At 40.6% G+C, this 20,013-nt stretch overlaps 1 protein-coding gene and 1 long non-coding RNA gene across 2 annotated transcripts in view; both read left to right on the top strand.

The window, feature by feature from the left end:
- Positions 1 to 20,013, top strand: part of LOC105392019 (neogenin) — a 135,112-nt gene that overhangs the window by 55,383 nt on the left and 59,716 nt on the right. The window lies entirely within an intron of this gene.
- On the top strand, positions 11,339 to 13,454 carry LOC125489343. Its single transcript, XR_007266910.1, has 2 exons — positions 11,339 to 12,467; positions 12,813 to 13,454. It is a non-coding gene; the product is annotated as an uncharacterized LOC125489343 (long non-coding RNA).

A 20,013-nucleotide genomic window follows, 5' to 3' on the forward strand; every position in this document is an offset into this window, starting at 1 on the left:
TTAAGGTAAGCGTCGATCTATCGGTATCGTACGTATCGGACCAAACGAATTTTCATAAATGTATGAAGAAACGGCGTCGTCAATGCCGATTTGGGCGCACTTGTGTGTATTGCTATACAAGAATACTGAATATGATACATCCGTGCATCCGTTGCATACGATATGACGATAAGTGGATGCTTACCTATATAGGCTCTTCTTTCTTACGTGTCGAGGACAAAATCTAACGAAGTCGCTAATAATTGTACATATTAAGAACTAGCTGTCCCCGCGCGCTTCGCTTCGCCTTAAAAAGTTTTCCCGTGGGAATTCCGGGATAAAATAGTAGCCTATGTTCTTTCCCGGGGGCCTAGACCGTATGTATACTAAATTTCATTCAAATCCGTTCAGTATTTTTCGCGTGAAAGAGTAACAGACAGACAGACAGACAGACAGACAGACAGCACAGTTACTTTCACATTTATAATATTAGTTAGGATTTATCCCGGTATTTCCACGGGTAACCTGAAGACGATGCGGTCACAAACGGAAAATACAGGTACCTAATATTGAAGCTACGTCTGTGCAGGCGATATAAACATTCTGCATTCTCTCCGAGATATTTTCGGTCACGCGTGCCGTATCGAATGTCAATATTTATTTGTCGATAGCCGTGTCGCCGTCGCTTCCGCCCCGCGGCCTCCTGGACCCCAATCCGGAAAAAACAGAGCTAACGTATAGCATTGAGTGTGAGTGTTTTAACTCGCATTCTACTCTTACTCTGTCAACTTGACAGCACTTTCGAAGCACTTTTTACCTATCGAATAGAATGACCTATGGAATGATAGCTGTCAAACTTTTGCAAATCTATTCACCGCCATTTTGTTGTTGACAGGTTGAGAGCACTTTCGAATAGAACACTCGCACTCGATTCTATACGTAAGCTCTGTTTTTTCCGGATCGGGGTGCTGAACAGTCGCTTTGACCGCCGGACTGTGTGATTGCGGACACAGACAACACTTTAATTCGACCGTTTTATTCCGATGTGAGATGGTATAATTGGATACAGTAGGGTGGAGTTTATCAGTGGATGTTTATTGTTTACTCTATTGTTTTTAGTAAATATGATTCAATATATTCGCTGATGAGATGTGGGTGTTGCAAAAGTCATATAGTAAGCCGAAGTTAGTGTCACTAGGGGGCATACTGTGGGTATTTGGGGCTCTTTCGTGAATTACCAAAAGTCGTAGAACAATAGTGGTTCAGAGTGAACCCCTGACTCACCACCTACCTTTTCACAATACCCTTTAGGACATCTATAATCTAAAGATTACTGTTGCGGTTCGGATAACAATGGCGGCCGTATAATGTCCAGTGGCGACATAAACCCACCTCTTGCGTCCGATTACATGAAACAAAAGACAACCATGGGCTAACAAAGCGTCGACGTTTACACGGGAAGAGTATGCTCGGTCCTAGCAAGCTCATACGATAATAGAGTGTAATCCAAGCCAGCTGATTGGCTGTCGTTGTCCAAGAGCGCTCGATTCACGTGTTTACATATTACGGGTACGAACAAGGGATTGGTTTTCATACTTTCCAGTAAAATTCTTTGTAAAAATACAAATTTAAGGCAAACAGTGGCGTGTGAACCTGTTTCAAGCATTTAATCATAATTCACCAGGAAAATGTCTGCCTCATTTGGCTCTCGTTCGGCGCTTTGACAAATTGACTTTGTCAACTGTCAGCGTGACAGCTCGGCGTGACGTCACGCGGCTGCACGCACGTGATTGGCGTGGTAATCAGGGCGTCACTCTATATACCGAAAAATTGCGATGTTGCGCAAAACACGAATCTATCTCGTTGTATTAAACGTCCCGATTGCACGACAGCTCTCGTTCGTTCGTCAGTGTAGAGTAACCCTCCATGCCTGTTGGAGGGAATTCATTACGAATGGCTTTTAAAATTGATTGGTTTTCGGACGGGCTGTGGCTTCCGTGATGACAATAATGATTTTGTTGTTGGTACCTTACGGTCTATTCCGGCGGTTCCTGAATACTTTCCCGCAGCGGAACCCTAGTTTAGGTTTTGAACTTATTGATCTACACCTATTAACCGACCACAAACTAGGCTGGGCTTGTTCTATGGATGTCAGACAGAGGTCAGATATAGGTACCTCACAATTACATTCGATATAAATTACATAGCTATAGATAATATCCAGACACAAGGCAAACACTGGTGCTCTATGTGCTCAGTCAGACCCTTTATAAATATATGTTTTAGATAGCTACGAAATGTATTTAAACGTATAGATCTGTGTCTCCTTGTATCCGATATTCATGTCACGGTATATGCGAAATAATATGCTAATAAATTAATTTAACATCAAATATTTTTCAAGCATGTTTGAGCAAGCAAACTTTAACAAAGCATAATTTTAACAAGAAAAAAGTAAGAATAAGCTCCTATCTAGACGATATTCTTAAAGCGTGACTACGCTCCATATAAATGTAAACTAAATTCAAGCGTACTACGGAAACCTTGCTCTAGCACGAAGCTTAGCTAGATAAAAACCAACCTTGTTATGACCTACCGTAGACTGGTTTTCATTGCATCAATCGCACTGTTGCTTTTTGTCAAATAGATTTTTCAGTTCTACCTCGTTACACGGCAAAGTTGTACCAAGTCACATCGAAGGGACCTTAATACACAGTAATAGCGTTTATTTTCGCGTAAACCGGAAGCACGTGTCGCCGGTGCAAGGTTAAAGCGCGGAAAATTCGCGCCATTTCCGGTACAAGAAAATTGGCGCCCAACATGGGACAACACCAAATGGACAAATGAGCGCTAAATGAGAAGGAAAACTAAATGTGCTCTTTAACTTCGCATTTTGTGTGTGTTTTTTTGTAATTACAATTGCTACAAGCTGCTAATGGACTGGTTTTCATTTATTTTACGTACAATATAGTTTTTAGTCTTGTATTTAGGATTTAGAGAGCTGGCTAAGCTGAATAAACCTACATGAATTATGTATTATACAAATATGATTAAAGTATACCTAAAACACAAGAAACATTTGTATAAAATGTACAATATTGTATAGAAAATATTAGAATCCTTGACTGATGCACTCTTATGAGTAGAGTAGAAATACCCACATATGTATATATGTGGTATTTCTCTTGGTACTAAAACAACTTTCAAATATTTCCATGCTTCAATTTGAACCGTAGGCCGTTACCCGCTTGCACTCTCCACCCTCGGCACATCGAGAGTCACATAAAGACGGCACAATATTTGATGACCATTACCTTTACCAATTATTTCCCAAGAGACCAACCACTTGCCTCCCTCATCACTGCACTGAAGTGACGGCAAAGTAACACGTCTGGCATAGGGGATAAAGTGGAAAATTCTATGGAGGAACGAATTTGTGTAGATGGTAATTAGTATGTTTAAATGGAATGGATTTCTTTATGGCCGGTTTTAGAGTGCGAGTGTTGGGACGTAGTCCAAATTAGGTATACCTACTTACAGTTGGTTGTTTGAAGTTGCGTTATGTACCTAACAGGAAATCCAAGGGAATGTTGTAAAATACGAAGAAACATAATATATAACTGCTGAGGTGTCAGACAGATGGTCATAATATTTTAATATCCTACTAGCTGTTCCCGCGCGCTTTGCTTCGCCTTAAAAAGTTTTCCCGTGGGAATTCCGGGATAAAAAGTAGTCTATGTTCTTTCCCAGGACCGTATGTATACCAAATTTCATTCAAATCCGTTCAGTAGTTTTGGCGTGAAAGAGTAACAGACAGACACAGTTACTTTTGCATTTATAATATTAGTTAGGATGTCGGAATACCTTAGTCCAGGTAGCAGCTAGATCAAGCTGAATCTTAATCTTTCTTTTACAATATGATGTTTTAAGATATGAATAAGATAACATATCTCGTCTAGGTATGAAGCTTATGTCTGACAAAGGGATATTAAGGCTGTGTGATTGTGTTTTATAATATTAATCTAACTCGGTTAGACCGCCATTGTGGCACAATCTCGTCAGCGCCCGTCTCTAAGCACATTATGCTAATAACGTGACTCAGAACAATCATGTTATGTTACACAATTATACTCAATGGCGTCCATATTGTTCTCTTTATACTGCTGTTGAGTGTGGTGCTTAGGAGACGGGCAGTGAACGCTGTCAGTTGCCAAAATACCGCAATTATTATTAAGTAGCACCGTTATTATAATTTAATAATATGTGTGAGGTCATCTCACGTTTGTGACGCCATAGGAACTCAAGCTAGGCATAGCCTGTGATATGGCCAGCATAATATACAGGGTGTTGCATATTTTCCATAGAAACTTTGTTGGTCACGTGACTTTTTTACTATAGAGAGTGACATTGTTTCATTCGCAAATTTTGAAATTTTGATTTCAGTTCTGGGCTTGGATATAACATGCTGCACATTTAGGTTTTCGCTTAGTATACCCTTTTTGCAACACCCTGTATCTACACAGATACATCTATAGATAAATACACATTAGTAACTTCGATTTAGAAAGACGAATTATTGGCTTCACCCGAGCATCGATTTAAGAAAATATCCTTCAGGACCTAAACCTTTGTCCCTTTTCAATTGCATGTAAATCGTTCTCTTTAGGCCGGACGTTTCGTCAGTAGATAATGTATGTAAAAGACGAGGAATGGCGATAGTTTTGTTAAAAAGGAATGGTTTTGGGTCCAGTTATTGGAAGACAGGACGAGATGGCAGCTAGTTGCGAGACCCTTTCACGAAATCAAATTCTTCTACCCTAATATTATAAAGAGAAAAAATGTGTGTTTTCAATTTCTGTTATTCTTAATTTGTACGACGTTTGAGAAATTCATAAAAAAAACTACTCATAGTAAAAAGTAAATGAGCAACAAAGTTTTTATGAAATAAGAAAAGTAAAAAACTAGATTTTTTTAATTCTTAGAACTAAACATGTTTAGAATGACGAGTTGTGTCACTAAGTTTGTTTCAGATGTGCACTTTATTTAAGCTTGGACTTACAGGGTGTCCTTAATTGTGTTGTGCAGTGTTCTTAATATTTAATGAACATTACTGTAGGTAGATGAAACATTTACCTATTTGTTCAACTTTAACAGTAGTGAATCGTTTGAAGGAAAAAAACAAACACGGCATAGATACGAAAACACCATGTTTTTTATAAAATTCTGCACAGTATAAATGAAAAAAATAAACAAACGTTATTTTTTAGCGTTGCCGGGCTGCGTTTATAGTGCATCGGAGCGGAATAACAAAAAAAAAATTAGAGCTTATTTGAGAGTTAATAATACTATTGACCAACACTATAAAGTGTGGCTTTTATGTAATCCTATAAAAGTATCCGTAGACACCCGTAAAAATATGCTTCTAAAACAGTTTTTTGAAAGCTCAATTCTTCAAAAGCGATTCCATTTCAGCCAGTCACATGCTGACATCAATAAAACTGGCCCGGCGGGTCACTCCCGCTTACGAAAAACTAAGTTTCTGAACGCCTCTGAGCTAACAACGACTCTATCTCGTTGTATCAACAGTGCCAATCGCATGAAAGCGTTCCTTCGTCCATTTTTTTGTCAAGCTAGAGTTGTTCAAACCCCTCGGCCCCGGCGAGAGCCCACTAGTAGTAAAACTGCAAAGGTTGTGTGTCCCCATGGGATGTGGTTGCGTACAAGCGTATCCCATTACCATGACCCAGGGTGGGGGTGCGTTGGGGGGTATGTACGCGCGGGAGCCGACTCTGGAATGACTGTTGTTTTATTTCGAACCCAGTTTGCGATACAAGCTTTTTAAAGAATTGTATTTTTGCTATGTGCGGCTTTGCCATAGGAATCATCAGATTATTAATAATTATATTATCATTACGTTGGCTTATTCGATCTTTATCAGACCTAGGCGTATTTTTTGGATTAGGTATTGTATTTATTACTCACTAGTTATATGCTGCTTTATCCCTGCATTACCACAGGAAAGTTTGCTAAGGCGGAGCTAGAAAAAGCCATTATAATTATATTCTTTTAGCATTTAACTAAGACAAGACGAGCGTCTCCGCAAGCTCCGCGAGTTTCCTTCAAACCCCATCCGCATACAAATTCATTTGTAATGCACTTTTAATTTCAGTAGTGCACTGAAAATCTTTTATTCCTTCACCATAAACCAACTTCAAACCACTGTGCAACTTATCACCGTTACATACGGTCGCCTTTCCTCTCCATGTCTCACTATCTAAACCCTACACTCCCAAGAGTCTCGTTTAAGCATTACCTTCGGCCTCAGGCCTTTAACACTCCCTCGTGCCACTTAACTTTCAATCTTCTAACCGAGTTTGTAAAGCTTACATTCCTGTGTAACAGTTGCTGGTAATGGATTCTGGCTCGTGTGTGCAGGTGGTTAAAGTTGCGTATCGTGTGACAAGTCTCGGGGGTGCGATGCATTGTGATGTTGTTTCACGCACGCGTTTGTCCGCGCGGCGAGCGCGCAAATATTGGAACAGTTGGAATACTGACAGTCGTTTACAGCGGAATCTGTCTGCAGTTTATGACTTGGACTAAAAAAACGGGTATTTTATGTTAGTTGTAAGTGTCACGTAGCTCCCAAAGTAAGTAACGAGTTCATAAGTTTATAACTTTTGATGGACATAAAGACACCTAAGAACGGCTACGCCGTGTTTACCAACGAATATATATCATCGTTTAATATTGATCTGATTCATAGAAGCGTAGCCACTAGAAGAAAACCACCCTAGATGTCTGAGGATGCTACCTGCGCTTATAAATACACCTGCACTTATAACTTATACATATTACAGCAATGTAATTTGTGAGCATTATTTATTAAGCAACTTATTAATAATCCCCCGATCGTGTGGACATCATAAAAAACCGTCACTGTGCTCGTCTGTACTCCGAACGACAATACGTCTGTTTTCGCATCGACGCCCCACGGTGGGCGCCACACAGGAAATAGCCCCACGTTGGGCGCCAGTTCATTCGCACAATAGTGCCCAAGTGCTGTATTCAGACTCGGAAATGTCTCGCAAGCCGCAGAGTAATAGCATGGGTGGTGCTGCGGTTAATGGCTGAGGGATTGGTTATTTTTGAAAAACTATAAAAGTTTACGTTTTCTCGCATACTAAGTGGCGCCTCTTGCGGAAACTATCATGAATCTTTTGATTGATAATGTATGCAGATGACAGGAGAAAACGCAAACTTTTTTAGTTTTCAAAAATAACAAATCCCGTACTAGAGGCCCTGGTCTCTGCCGAGGCCCTCCGGATTCCAATAGTTAGTAATTCTACCGTACTACTATAACGCACATTAGAAATCAACAAAACTTAAGCAATGATAATGCTAATTAATATTGTCACACATTTATTGATGGAAATAATTATAACAAAACCTTCCAAAACCTTTCATCAGAAAATTTTATATTTATACGATGAATAAAAACATTTGACTTGACTTTGACAATGAGAACCATGTCGAAAAGTGGGCAATTACAGATGTTTTTGTCTGTCTGTTTTTATCTAAAAAGTAATACATCCATAAAAATATGAGTTTATTTCTCGACTAAAATGTTTATAGTTAATGTTCCCGTTTGGGGCAAATAAAATAATACCAGTACACCTCTAGGTACGAGAAATCACAGCTAAGCTTTCTTATAAATTTATGGCTCGACAGTATAACGATATTTCCGTCGGGTTATAATATTTTTACGGCTTCAGCGATGGCGAATGGCCGTAATTGGCAATTTTGGTGCCAATAAAAGTAATTTTACAGGATCTCGCGCTGTACTAAATTGGTCGGAGGGATTTTCCGGTTTTTGATTTTTAACACCTGAATGAATATTTGTGTTATGCAATTTGTAGGTGTTGCGTTTTTCAGTGAGCCTCAGTAGTAGTTAAACATATTAATAATAAGTTTAGCGTTGGTAATCGTACGTCTTATGGCTTCAATAATATAGAGGTATTTATTCTGTTACTGATCAGTGCAAGTGTTAAGTACATAAAACTTTCGATATTATTTCAACTGAAACATACAAACTCTTGGCTCATGTAAAGCACACAAAAATATACACAAAATAAACGATAACATCTCCAGACCCCAGTTGAGGCAAAGTGCTCTCTGCTCAGGTCTCCAGGGGCCGAGCAGCCAAGAGTTCGTAGCGCTAGCAGAAGTGGAATTCTAAACATGTTTGCGATGCGCAAGACCAACTGTAGATAATGCTTTAAGCGGTAAGTTCGCCTTATGATAAACTAGCGAAAGGATTTCCTGGTAGGAATTCCGGGATACAAAGTGCCCTGTGTGCCCTAATATAGGGTGGTCAGTTTATATGAAAATGAAAACGTTTCTTTTAAAAATAAAATAAAAATCTAGGACACGCCAATTTAAAAAAACTTGGTGCAGCCGTTTTCCTGTGAAAGAATAACAAACATCCATCCTTCCTTTCATAATTAATTCCCACGCTTATAGGTATTAGTTTGTAACGAGCCGTTACAAACCAACCGTCCAACACACCTACCCTCACACCGCAGCCACAAGAGCGCCCGGCGTGTGCGAGACGAGGCGGGGCACGACACAGACGACTCCGGAGAATACAAGGGGCGCGGGGCGACCCGCCTATAAATAGCCGCCGGACCGCCGCTAGAGCACCATTCGCCACCTCCTATTCCGACGAGTGATCATTCCGTTCCCGAGATCCCTCCCCGCACCCGTATCTATTCAAGTAATCTATTCACGCACACTAATCTCACAACACCGGTCTCCCCGCGAGGTAGGTTGCTCAACGGACCGAGGTCTCTCGGTTATATGGATGCCTGGGGTGCCTAGTTTAAAGCATCCGTATACCCGACTAGACCCGACACAGTGGGCTGCCTAATTAGCGGATCGAGGTCCCCCGGATACGTACATGGATGCCTGGGTTGCCTAGTTTAAAGCATCTGTGTAAGTACCGAACTATACAATCACCGAACACACACCGGCCTTCAGCCACATTCTTGTCGACACAAATACACTCCACAAACCCTGGAACAAGTCCACACGCACCACCGGTATTCGCCCGACCTCCTGTACCCTGTATCCTTCCCCTTATTAAGATAGGAACATCCGCGTAGGCCCCTTCAGGGCCCGACCAATATAAATATCAATAACCGTGATAAGTATTTGTGCATTTGTGTAGTGTGTTAATATTAAGTACGTAAGCTGTAAGTACCTTAGATATATAAGTTAACTTGATTGTAAATAAAGCGGGTCCAGTGCCGCCTCAATTGTGTTACACTAATTAATCGGCATTATTAATTCTCACCCCGTACACCTACCGAGGTTATTTCCCTCCAGGGGCCTCAGGATCAAGATCAGGATAGTTAGGACCGCTTCACGGTCATTTTAGATCCCCCAGGCGACCAGGCACTCCTTCAGAGGCCGGCGTCAAGCTGAGCTAGTCTAAGACCGCTTCCCGGTACATATTAATTGAGAGTTATTAGATAGGTACCAGCCCTAAGCACTAGGGACGTTAGTCATAAGGGTAAGTACCACATTACAATATAGCACCCAACCCCTACTCTCGGGGAAGGCCAGGCAGGTCGATTCGCCCAGGGGTCGCTCCCCGGTGATCCAGACCAGCTCCTGCCGAGCTGCTACATTACATTTGGCGCCCAACGTAAAATCCACTAATTCTCATCAATATTTAATATTATTTAGCCCCCCGTAATAACTTGTTAATCATTAGAAATAACCGACCGACCGACTAACCGTTCAAGTTAACTATCTACCCGTAATTGTTCTAAAAATAGACCGACAACCGACCGACCGACCCCGTTTAACAAAAATTACAATTCAAAAGTAAAGAGCAGATAATTTTTTGTTGGTCATTTTTATTTAAGTTATAGTAACCGATTACACACTGGCCCCGTTTTATAGTAGGTAAATATACAGCATCAAATGCCAACTTCTTGGATTTATAACCTTAGTAAAGAGGAATTAATAAGGGAAAGTAGGGAAAGGAAGCTACCGACCGTAAATTTAACCGTTGACAAGCTGAGGAAGCAGCTGTCCGAATACATCAGAGAAGAAGAGGAGGAGACCTTCGAGATGACATCCGAAGACCAGACCAGAACCGCGAACCAGCTGAACCTGTCATCCATCGTGAGGGAATGGAATATATCGTTCGACACCGCATGCGACCCGGTTGAGTTCATCGAGCGTTTGGATGAACTGACGTCATCAGGTGACGTCCCGCAGGACCGATTACTCCAGGTACTACCTAAAGTACTAAGAGGTAAACCGCTGTTATGGTACAGAAACAATTCAGACAACTGGAAAAAGTGGGAAGACTTCCTAAAAGACTTCAAACTATTCTTCTACCCGGCGGGATACGAGAAAAACCTGCTTGAGATGATCATCGCACGAAAACAACACCACCGTGAATCTTTCGTCAACTACCTGACCGACATACAAACCCTGATGAGAAGGTACGGAAAAATGACCAAACAAGAAAAAGAAGAAAGAGTCTACGAAAACATGAACGCGAACTACAAGTACTACATCAAAAAGCAAGACTTCACCAGCCTCGGGGAATTAATAAGACAGGCAGCCGAGTACGAGCAGATCACAGAAGAATCCTCATCTCAACAGTGGAACCACCGACCAGACCGACACCGCCAGACACCGAAAAGTCATCCAGAAACGTCACCAGAACCTCGTAAAATACACGAAAAATACGACAGGACCACGTGCTGCTGGAACTGCGGCAAAGCAGGCCACTCACACAAGGAATGCCGGGGCAGGCAAGTACTGTTCTGTAGCCAATGCGGAGTCCTCGGGAGACTGACGCGCAACTGCTGCAGAAGAGAAACCAAGTTCGGAGACACGAACATAACCGCCGAAGAAAACCGACCAGAACAACGAATTTTTGAAGACGTAAAAATAGGTAAAATCATATACCGAGCGTTAGTTGATACAGGCTCCACCAGATCATACATAAGTAGAAACATTTATGAAGAGAACTCGACAAACGCCGACAAAGAAACAGTAACAGGGATGCGAGTAACCGTCGCAGACGGCAGAGTCATGGACGTGAAACTCAAAATAAATCCAGAAATCGAGATACGGCAGAGAAAATTAACACACGAACTCTTCGTACTACCAGCTTATTCACCGCCAAACCTAGTTATCATAGGCATAGACCTCCTAAGAAAGGCAGGAGCCACAATAACCTGGGACAACAACACTGAAAATACACCGAAAGTCACCGAAATCGCCACACCAGAATCAACGCCACCAAACAATAATATAATAAACGGCCCAAGAAAATCAAAATCCCGCAAGCAAAAGAAAAAACATAACCAACAACATCCACCAAGATATCCCGACACAGCTCCAATACAGGAACGAAAAGGATGGTTCGAGAGGAAAATGTCCGAAACCCGACAATCACCTGAAAATGACCCAACATTTACGATAAAAAACAGCTCACTCCATAAACGTATTGTAAATCCGAGATACGGGGTCAAGATCAATGCACAATCGCAGTGGAAATTATGCGTTCCGACATTGAAGAGAAGGTCGATTATCGAACAACACCTTAATGAACCGACAACAACAGGTCACCGAAGCACGGGAAAAATCCTAAAAAGCATTGCCGAAACATATTACTGGCCCGGGATGTACAAAGATGTTCTTCATCATATGAAAAAGTACAAAGAACGACTAAAATCATCGTCATCAAACTCGCTGCAACCAAATTCCACCGAACCGAAGCAGTAATAACCTACCGACGACGTCATCACCCATCGCCAGATGTGCCTAGCCGCGGTACTCATGCGATGCCGAACGAACCGATAATTCCAAACCTACCCTCAATCATCAACATAATGAAGATTGAAGATAAATAGCCGTAAAAAGTTTAAACATTTGTATATATTATGACCTAGTCATCCCGTACCGTACCGTATAAATTTTATTATGTATAATTTGTAATTTAATTATAGATATACAACCGTAAAACCGCAATCTGTGTTAAAAATATAGAAATAGGTAAAAATGTAAACGCAAATGCACACATTTTACACCGTCCGTCCGTAGTATAATATGATATAAGTAAATAATAGACACACAGACATGTTAAACGTATAACATCCACCTTATTGCATCAAAGTCGCAAGTAAAATTTCTTTCAGACTTAGAATAAAGATTGTAAATTTTTGAACGCAGCCCAATACGTTACTCTGTGAACGTACACAGGTTAGAATTTTAGTTGTCAAGTCAATGTCAAGTGTCAAACCGACCGAGTAAATTTCAGCGCAAGGGCACATGCCGTATAAATTTTAATTTATTCGATATGTAAACAATTTAAAACCGTAAAGATGAAACCGTATACCTAACGTAATTAACAGGAAAATGTATATCAGTACACAATAAGTTATATACACATAGCCTACAATGTAAGTAAAACCAACCATGCATTTTATCCTTGCTCATGTCTTGTAAAAAACAAAATATTCACATCTTTTATGTAGAAAAGAATCCCGAATATAATATACCGTTTCCGTCCGAACTTACCGGCACCAAGCAGGAATGAAATGCTCATGGACAATACCGTGTAACTTTTTTTTTACCAAAGCTAATAATATTATACTGTGTAAAATAAACCTGATATAAATATCTAAGTAAATAAAATATATCCTGAATCCAGATAGGAACCCGTTTGTAAACAAATGCACCAGTACATGCATCGTTCTCTTAATTTTTCCTTGTATGTATCTACATGACCTGTGAATTTTTACCAGGTAAAAATTCTTCTGCTGAGGGGGGAGAATGTAACGAGCCGTTACAAACCAACCGTCCAACACACCTACCCTCACACCGCAGCCACAAGAGCGCCCGGCGTGTGCGAGACGAGGCGGGGCACGACACAGACGACTCCGGAGAATACAAGGGGCGCGGGGCGACCCGCCTATAAATAGCCGCCGGACCGCCGCTAGAGCACCATTCGCCACCTCCTATTCCGACGAGTGATCATTCCGTTCCCGAGATCCCTCCCCGCACCCGTATCTATTCAAGTAATCTATTCACGCACACTAATCTCACAACACCGGTCTCCCCGCGAGGTAGGTTGCTCAACGGACCGAGGTCTCTCGGTTATATGGATGCCTGGGGTGCCTAGTTTAAAGCATCCGTATACCCGACTAGACCCGACACAGTGGGCTGCCTAATTAGCGGATCGAGGTCCCCCGGATACGTACATGGATGCCTGGGTTGCCTAGTTTAAAGCATCTGTGTAAGTACCGAACTATACAATCACCGAACACACACCGGCCTTCAGCCACATTCTTGTCGACACAAATACACTCCACAAACCCTGGAACAAGTCCACACGCACCACCGGTATTCGCCCGACCTCCTGTACCCTGTATCCTTCCCCTTATTAAGATAGGAACATCCGCGTAGGCCCCTTCAGGGCCCGACCAATATAAATATCAATAACCGTGATAAGTATTTGTGCATTTGTGTAGTGTGTTAATATTAAGTACGTAAGCTGTAAGTACCTTAGATATATAAGTTAACTTGATTGTAAATAAAGCGGGTCCAGTGCCGCCTCAATTGTGTTACACTAATTAATCGGCATTATTAATTCTCACCCCGTACACCTACCGAGGTTATTTCCCTCCAGGGGCCTCAGGATCAAGATCAGGATAGTTAGGACCGCTTCACGGTCATTTTAGATCCCCCAGGCGACCAGGCACTCCTTCAGAGGCCGGCGTCAAGCTGAGCTAGTCTAAGACCGCTTCCCGGTACATATTAATTGAGAGTTATTAGATAGGTACCAGCCCTAAGCACTAGGGACGTTAGTCATAAGGGTAAGTACCACATTACAATATAGCACCCAACCCCTACTCTCGGGGAAGGCCAGGCAGGTCGATTCGCCCAGGGGTCGCTCCCCGGTGATCCAGACCAGCTCCTGCCGAGCTGCTACATTACAAGTTGGAAGAATTTAAAAAGTATTTAGCTGCACATTTATGTATAATCTACCTAAAAGTATTGTGTGTGGGTGTGTAAGTACCTCCACCTGGCTCTGTCACTGTCAGTGGTATTAACTTCGTTTAAACATTGTTTTACACTGACCAAGTTGTTTGTTACTGGACCACTCTTACTTTTATGTGTCTAGTTCTAGCTCGACAGATACCTGTATTGTGTGAAAGCGAGGCGTTGCAAGCCGTTCTTGGATAAGACTAATGTAATCAGATTTGATACACTCACGAGAAATAAAATCACTAAATTTCTCCTAAACGTAAAACGCTAGCATGAAATACATTTCACAGCGCATCAGAAAATTGCCATCCAAAAACATAAATACTTATTGAGTTCCAAGTTATTTGTACCATATTGGTAAAGCAATAAGAATAGTTTAATTTAAATTAAGGTGGAACAAGAACCAGTTATTTATTAGACATGTCTTCAAACGAAACCCGGAAAGAAAACACACATTATTATTGTGACAAAGTTCGGTTACCATCACCGAACTCATGTCGCGTAGAGGGGCGAACCACAAGCAAACAACTACAATTTTCCCAGCCTTTTTATAAACAAACTTAGTTATTCTACAGCAGTAACTTAAATCAGCCCGTATGCAGTTACAATAAGAGTTACGGAATATTTTTGTGAAAGAATATGGGCGAGGCAGTCAAAACACTGGGGAGCAATGAACTTCGACCTTTCAGGAAGGCACGGAATTTTTCTATTCGGCCGAATGCCAAAACGAAATTGAGGTGTTGATTAAACTATTACACTACGCTGGATTTTGAGAATACGCTGTTGGTTTTCTTAGCAATTTTACTTCAGTCCGAGTTTTTGAAAAAGCATATTTAAAATCTAATTAATATATTTTGGAAATAACGCTCTACCCACAGAGGGAGCTGCGAAGTGCAAATGTTGTCTCAACCGTCGCCGCCGCCGCCGCCGCCACTGGAAGCAAACTATCGTGTTGACGTTGAAATAGAATTAATGTTGAACCTATTTAGTCTAGACTGTTGATACAAATATTGTTCAGCAATTAAAGTATCAAGTGTTTTGTAAATAATGAACTACGAGTAAAATAATTAAAATTTAGAAAACATAGCTTCAGGTGCATATTATTATGTATATCAGGAGGCAGATCTTAGGTGGAATGTTAAATAACACGTAATATTTCTGTCCTTATTTAACAAACACACCATCCCATAGAATTAATAACTTCTTGAACATTAACATCCAAAAGGACTAACATAATATTTAAGCAAGCAACCCAAACATACCAGGAAAAGCATCAAAGATATCAAAACATAGAAAGTGCATTTATCTCAAGATAATATTGTTTGCTTTCGTCCTCAAAGCTACATCACGTGCCGGTCACGTGACGCCGAGATCTAAGTAAATACACTTTAGGATACACAGGCTTTTTGTATTGTGTTTGTTTGCGGAAATATTACGGGTTCTGTTAATATTAAGGCTTAATATCGCGCCCCATGTTGGGCGCCAAATATTCCCCAATTTGGCGACGAGGATCGCGATGTTGAAAGCTTTTGTTGTACGCGAATGGTGTTTTTGTTTGACTTTCTTTGTAAATAACTCGGTGAACACGAGTGTTTTTTAGTGCTTCATTCATAATAACGTGGATTGTTGGTATTTAAGTAATAATTTATTATATAATATTATTTCTTAGAATTTACGATATTAATAAAATATGAATAGAACGTAAATATGTAGATGCCAGAACCAGAACGACTGGCGCTTCAAGTCGTGTGGATGATGAAAACAACTTATGACAAGTACATACATCCCACAAAACCAAATGTTAATATGGTTTGACTGTCTCAATATGTCAGGATTTGCAGCCTAAACCAAAATGACGTGCTGTGGGGTTACCACCACCGAACATTAGCAATTAATAATCCTTAAGCAGCGAATCTCGCTTGTCAAATATGACCTAACTTATGGATCTGACATATGTTTGACAGGCGAACGACGCTCCTTATGGATTGTTAGTTGCTAATGAGTCGGTGGTGATACGGTAGCTAATATTATTGTTACCCGCACACTCGCGGCTCTCCAAAACAACTAAGCAAATTAATTATACCGTCAACTCCGCAAATCTCAGAGAGAACCGTACAGTTGAGCTTGTCCCGCGCCGTCTTTATCGTGGCAATTATCGATCTAACTAATTATGTCCTTATTCCGCCGGAGTAGAAGCGGTAATGTCTCATTCTATTGTGCTGTCACAAGGGTCAAGCTATTGTGAATGTGGGTATTTAGATTGATACGTGAGCTTTGGCGGGAGTTTCTTGTGAAGCTAAGTTTGTGTTGTGTTCTCTGAGTGCTTTCTTGCTCGTTTCGAAGCCCATTTATAAGTACTACTTTTTCCTCCGAACTTTACTTTTGTATGTGAAACATCGTCTTGTTTGTATATTATTAGTCTAAGTTGTGAATGATACAAAAAAACCCACAGTCCAGGAACGGAACGCAGTGTTAAAATCGATTGCTTATACAATTACATACAGTTCGTGAGGCTAAAAGTAATAAACCAACAAGCGTTTTTAATTTATGATCCCAAATGGCGGACCTGTCTGCAGAGCTCAGCATAATAAATATTATACAACTTTATATAAGTGCCATTAAGCCGTAATCACTAATGAGTGCACAGTTCACGCGAACAAACCGTTTCAGCTTTAAATGAAATTTTGAATTTTATTCAACATTTGCTTTATAAATACATTATTTTTCCGTAAGCGTATTTCATATGTGGATGAGCTTTTCTTGCGTGCTTTGTTTCGCAGTGAAATGCTTTCTCGTGGGCTTTCGGGTTAAAAAGTTATTTATGACCTGCTGAATGTAACAACACAAGAATCTGTAAAATTTTCTGTCCTAAAACAACGTTTGTTTTACAGTATTGAAGGTTGTACAATGTACCTACATAATTAAAACAGTTGGTATATTGAAAAAAACACATTACATTCACAATCTTATAAGGTACATAGATGTGCTTTGTACAAAGATATACCTAGATGATGCAAGACATTTCTCGCCACCTAAACAAAAATGATCCACAAAATTTTATACTACTTGTAAGCACGTTTCCTCAATTCCCACCGCACACATAAAATCGATAGTCACCTAGTCTTCAATAACTGCACTTTACATGCAACTGATTGTCCGCAGCAGCCCCTTACCCCAAGGAAATTTCCATAAAAATTGCACTTGCTCTAGGGCCACGCACCCTAACACTGGGACCCCACAGACCCGGTGGCACATTGGCACACTTATTGCCTCGCATTATTTGGGGTGATGTGTGTTGTGAAGTCGGCCTTTGTTGGGATATGTAATTATTTTGTTGACTTCTTGTGAGGCCCATGTTGGGCGCCAAAGTAATTCATTCAGAAAACTTTTTTTTTTATATTTATATTTTTTTTTCTATATCTAGCACCAGGTATAATTGTAATTAAAGTCCTCAATTATAAAGAATTTATTAGGAAATTCCAGGATTTAAACCCCCGTTACGCCACCACGACTCTAGTACACGGTATCAGGAGGGTCACTCTATACTCTATAGTCTATACTGACGAAACCTAAATAAAACGTTGTATCAAACGTGCCGATTGTACGACAGCTCTCGTGCGTTCGCTTTTCGTAAGTATAGAGCGACCCTCCAGGGCTTGGAGTCGCCCCCTCTCTGAGCATCCCTAGGTAATGTGATTGAAGGAGCATCGATCCACCTCCAGCAAATGTGATAGAGCAATAGCAATGAAAAAAAATGCGTTTATAAAAATACGTCTAAGTACTTACGTTTTTGTACCTTTATGGTTTTTTTCGTAGTACATAGGTGGTGGGTGACCCAGAAGGTCATTGTAAACGACTTTTGTTCTACGGATTTTGCAAATTCACGGAATAGAAAATACTAACTTAAGTATATAAATCAATTTCATGGCAATTATTTCTTTCTTTCCTCTACATCTCCTCCGGTCAGGAGTTAAAACACCCTCTTTTTGTTAAATGGCTCGCGGCATCGCCCAATAATTTGGCAACATACAGTGAAGTCACCCCACAGTGCTGCAGTTATGTACCTGTACAGTACACAACATAGAGAAGTACACCTCCCAGCACCAAAACTATTAGACTAAAGGCAGCAACAAAATAGTTAGGTTATCAATAGAGTCAGTTTGTTCTTGAGTTTGATTGATTTTATTTTGTGATTTGACGAAGCTAGTCGATGTCGTTGATGTTTACCAAGTAATTGGGGAAGCTTTTTGCTGATTGTAAAATTGTTAGCATTTGATTAAGTTTGATGTGTATAATGTGTTGCGTGAGTTTTTAATAAATATATTCAATTAAAGGTAAAAAAAGTCTGTGTTATTCAATCTATTATATCTGTGAATTTTCGGATCACATTATTTGTGATTGGGGGTGTACTTATCTCTTCTGTTAATTGTACTATATGTGTGTGAGTGTGTGACTTGTGTGAGTGCGAACCGGCGGCGACGGAGGGTCCGGGTTCGATGTTAGGCAAGGACTAGTTGGATTAGGGCACGTGTGTTTAATAGGCACAACAATTGCTTTTGGTTTCTTAAATCTAAAGGTAGTTCTTGAAACTTTATTAATTTAACAATACTTTGTTGCACACAATACCTATTGCGAATTAAAATTACACACTTAAAGTACTTATACAATGGTGGGCTTATTGCCAAAAATAAATTTCTTCCAGCCAACTTTTACGCCATTGGGTGTGTTTCAAATTTAAATCTCATAGTTACGTTTTTTTTAGTGTACAAATAAATAATATTCTACCTATCTCACCGTAAAAAAGTTATTTCACTCCTAGTTTATACTATAATTTCTTCCAACACATCTACTTGATTATCCGCCGGCCCCCTTGTATCGTTCACTACCCAGGGAGCGCTAATAAGATCGGAGGATTGGAGTCGCTTGTTTGGCGATGTTATTAAAAAAAACACGCACTCACGCCTTGTACTAATGTACTCCCTTGCGGGGTAGGCAGAGGTGCATTGCTGCACCCACTTTTCGCCAGAGTGTTATGTTAGTCCCAATGTAATAGGGGGCGGGCCTATTGCCATTTTACGGGCACATCCAACACCCGAGAACAAATATCTGTGTTTAAACAATTATCTGCCCCAGCCGGGAATCGAACCCGGGACCATCGGCTCAGTAGTCAGGGTCACTAATCACTACGCCATTCAGTTGTTATTAAATTTAGTTTATTGCGAGTGAGCGCGGGCGATACCGTCGCGTCGTCGGACGATGACTGATTGGGAGCAGGCAGAGCGGGAATAATATGTGATGGATAGGATATTGCTGTGTTCTATCTATTATTTACTAGCTGTTCCCGCGCGCTTCGCTTCGTCTTAAAAAGTTTTCCCGTGGGAATTCCGGGATAAAAAGTAGCCTATGTTCTTTCCCAGGGTCTAGACCGTATGTATACTAAATTTCATTCAAATCCGTTCAGTAGTTTTGGCGTGAAAGAGTAACAGACAGACAGACAGACACAGTTACTTTCGTATTTATAATATTAGTTAGGATTAGGATTATTGCACAAACATCACATGTAAGTGTACAAAAGGTGGGCTTAGTGCTAAAAGCATTTTCTGCCAGCCAACCTACAGGAGGTACAAGTAAAAAGGTAGAAAGGTGCAAAAAAGATAGTTAAGTATACAGGGTGTCCCAAAAGTCAACGTCATCCTTTAAAGGGCTGATAGGTCAGCTCATGAGAGGCCAGAATATCACAATATGACCTTAGTAAAAACTCGATAATTTTCGAGATATTGACACTTTTATAAATTTGCTGAAAATCGACACCTTGGATCAGTTTTTTGCGTGCCGCCGGTACAAAAATCCATATTGTAAGAATTTGTTTGGTGTTGCATCACCCTGTATAGCCCTGCTATTGATCGCAGTTAAAAAAAATATCGAGTAATGCTGTATGTTCAAAAAAAACACGGTTTT

Source organism: Plutella xylostella, chromosome 2 (genome assembly GCF_932276165.1).
Source record: "Plutella xylostella chromosome 2, ilPluXylo3.1, whole genome shotgun sequence".
NCBI lineage: Eukaryota > Metazoa > Arthropoda > Insecta > Lepidoptera > Plutellidae > Plutella > Plutella xylostella.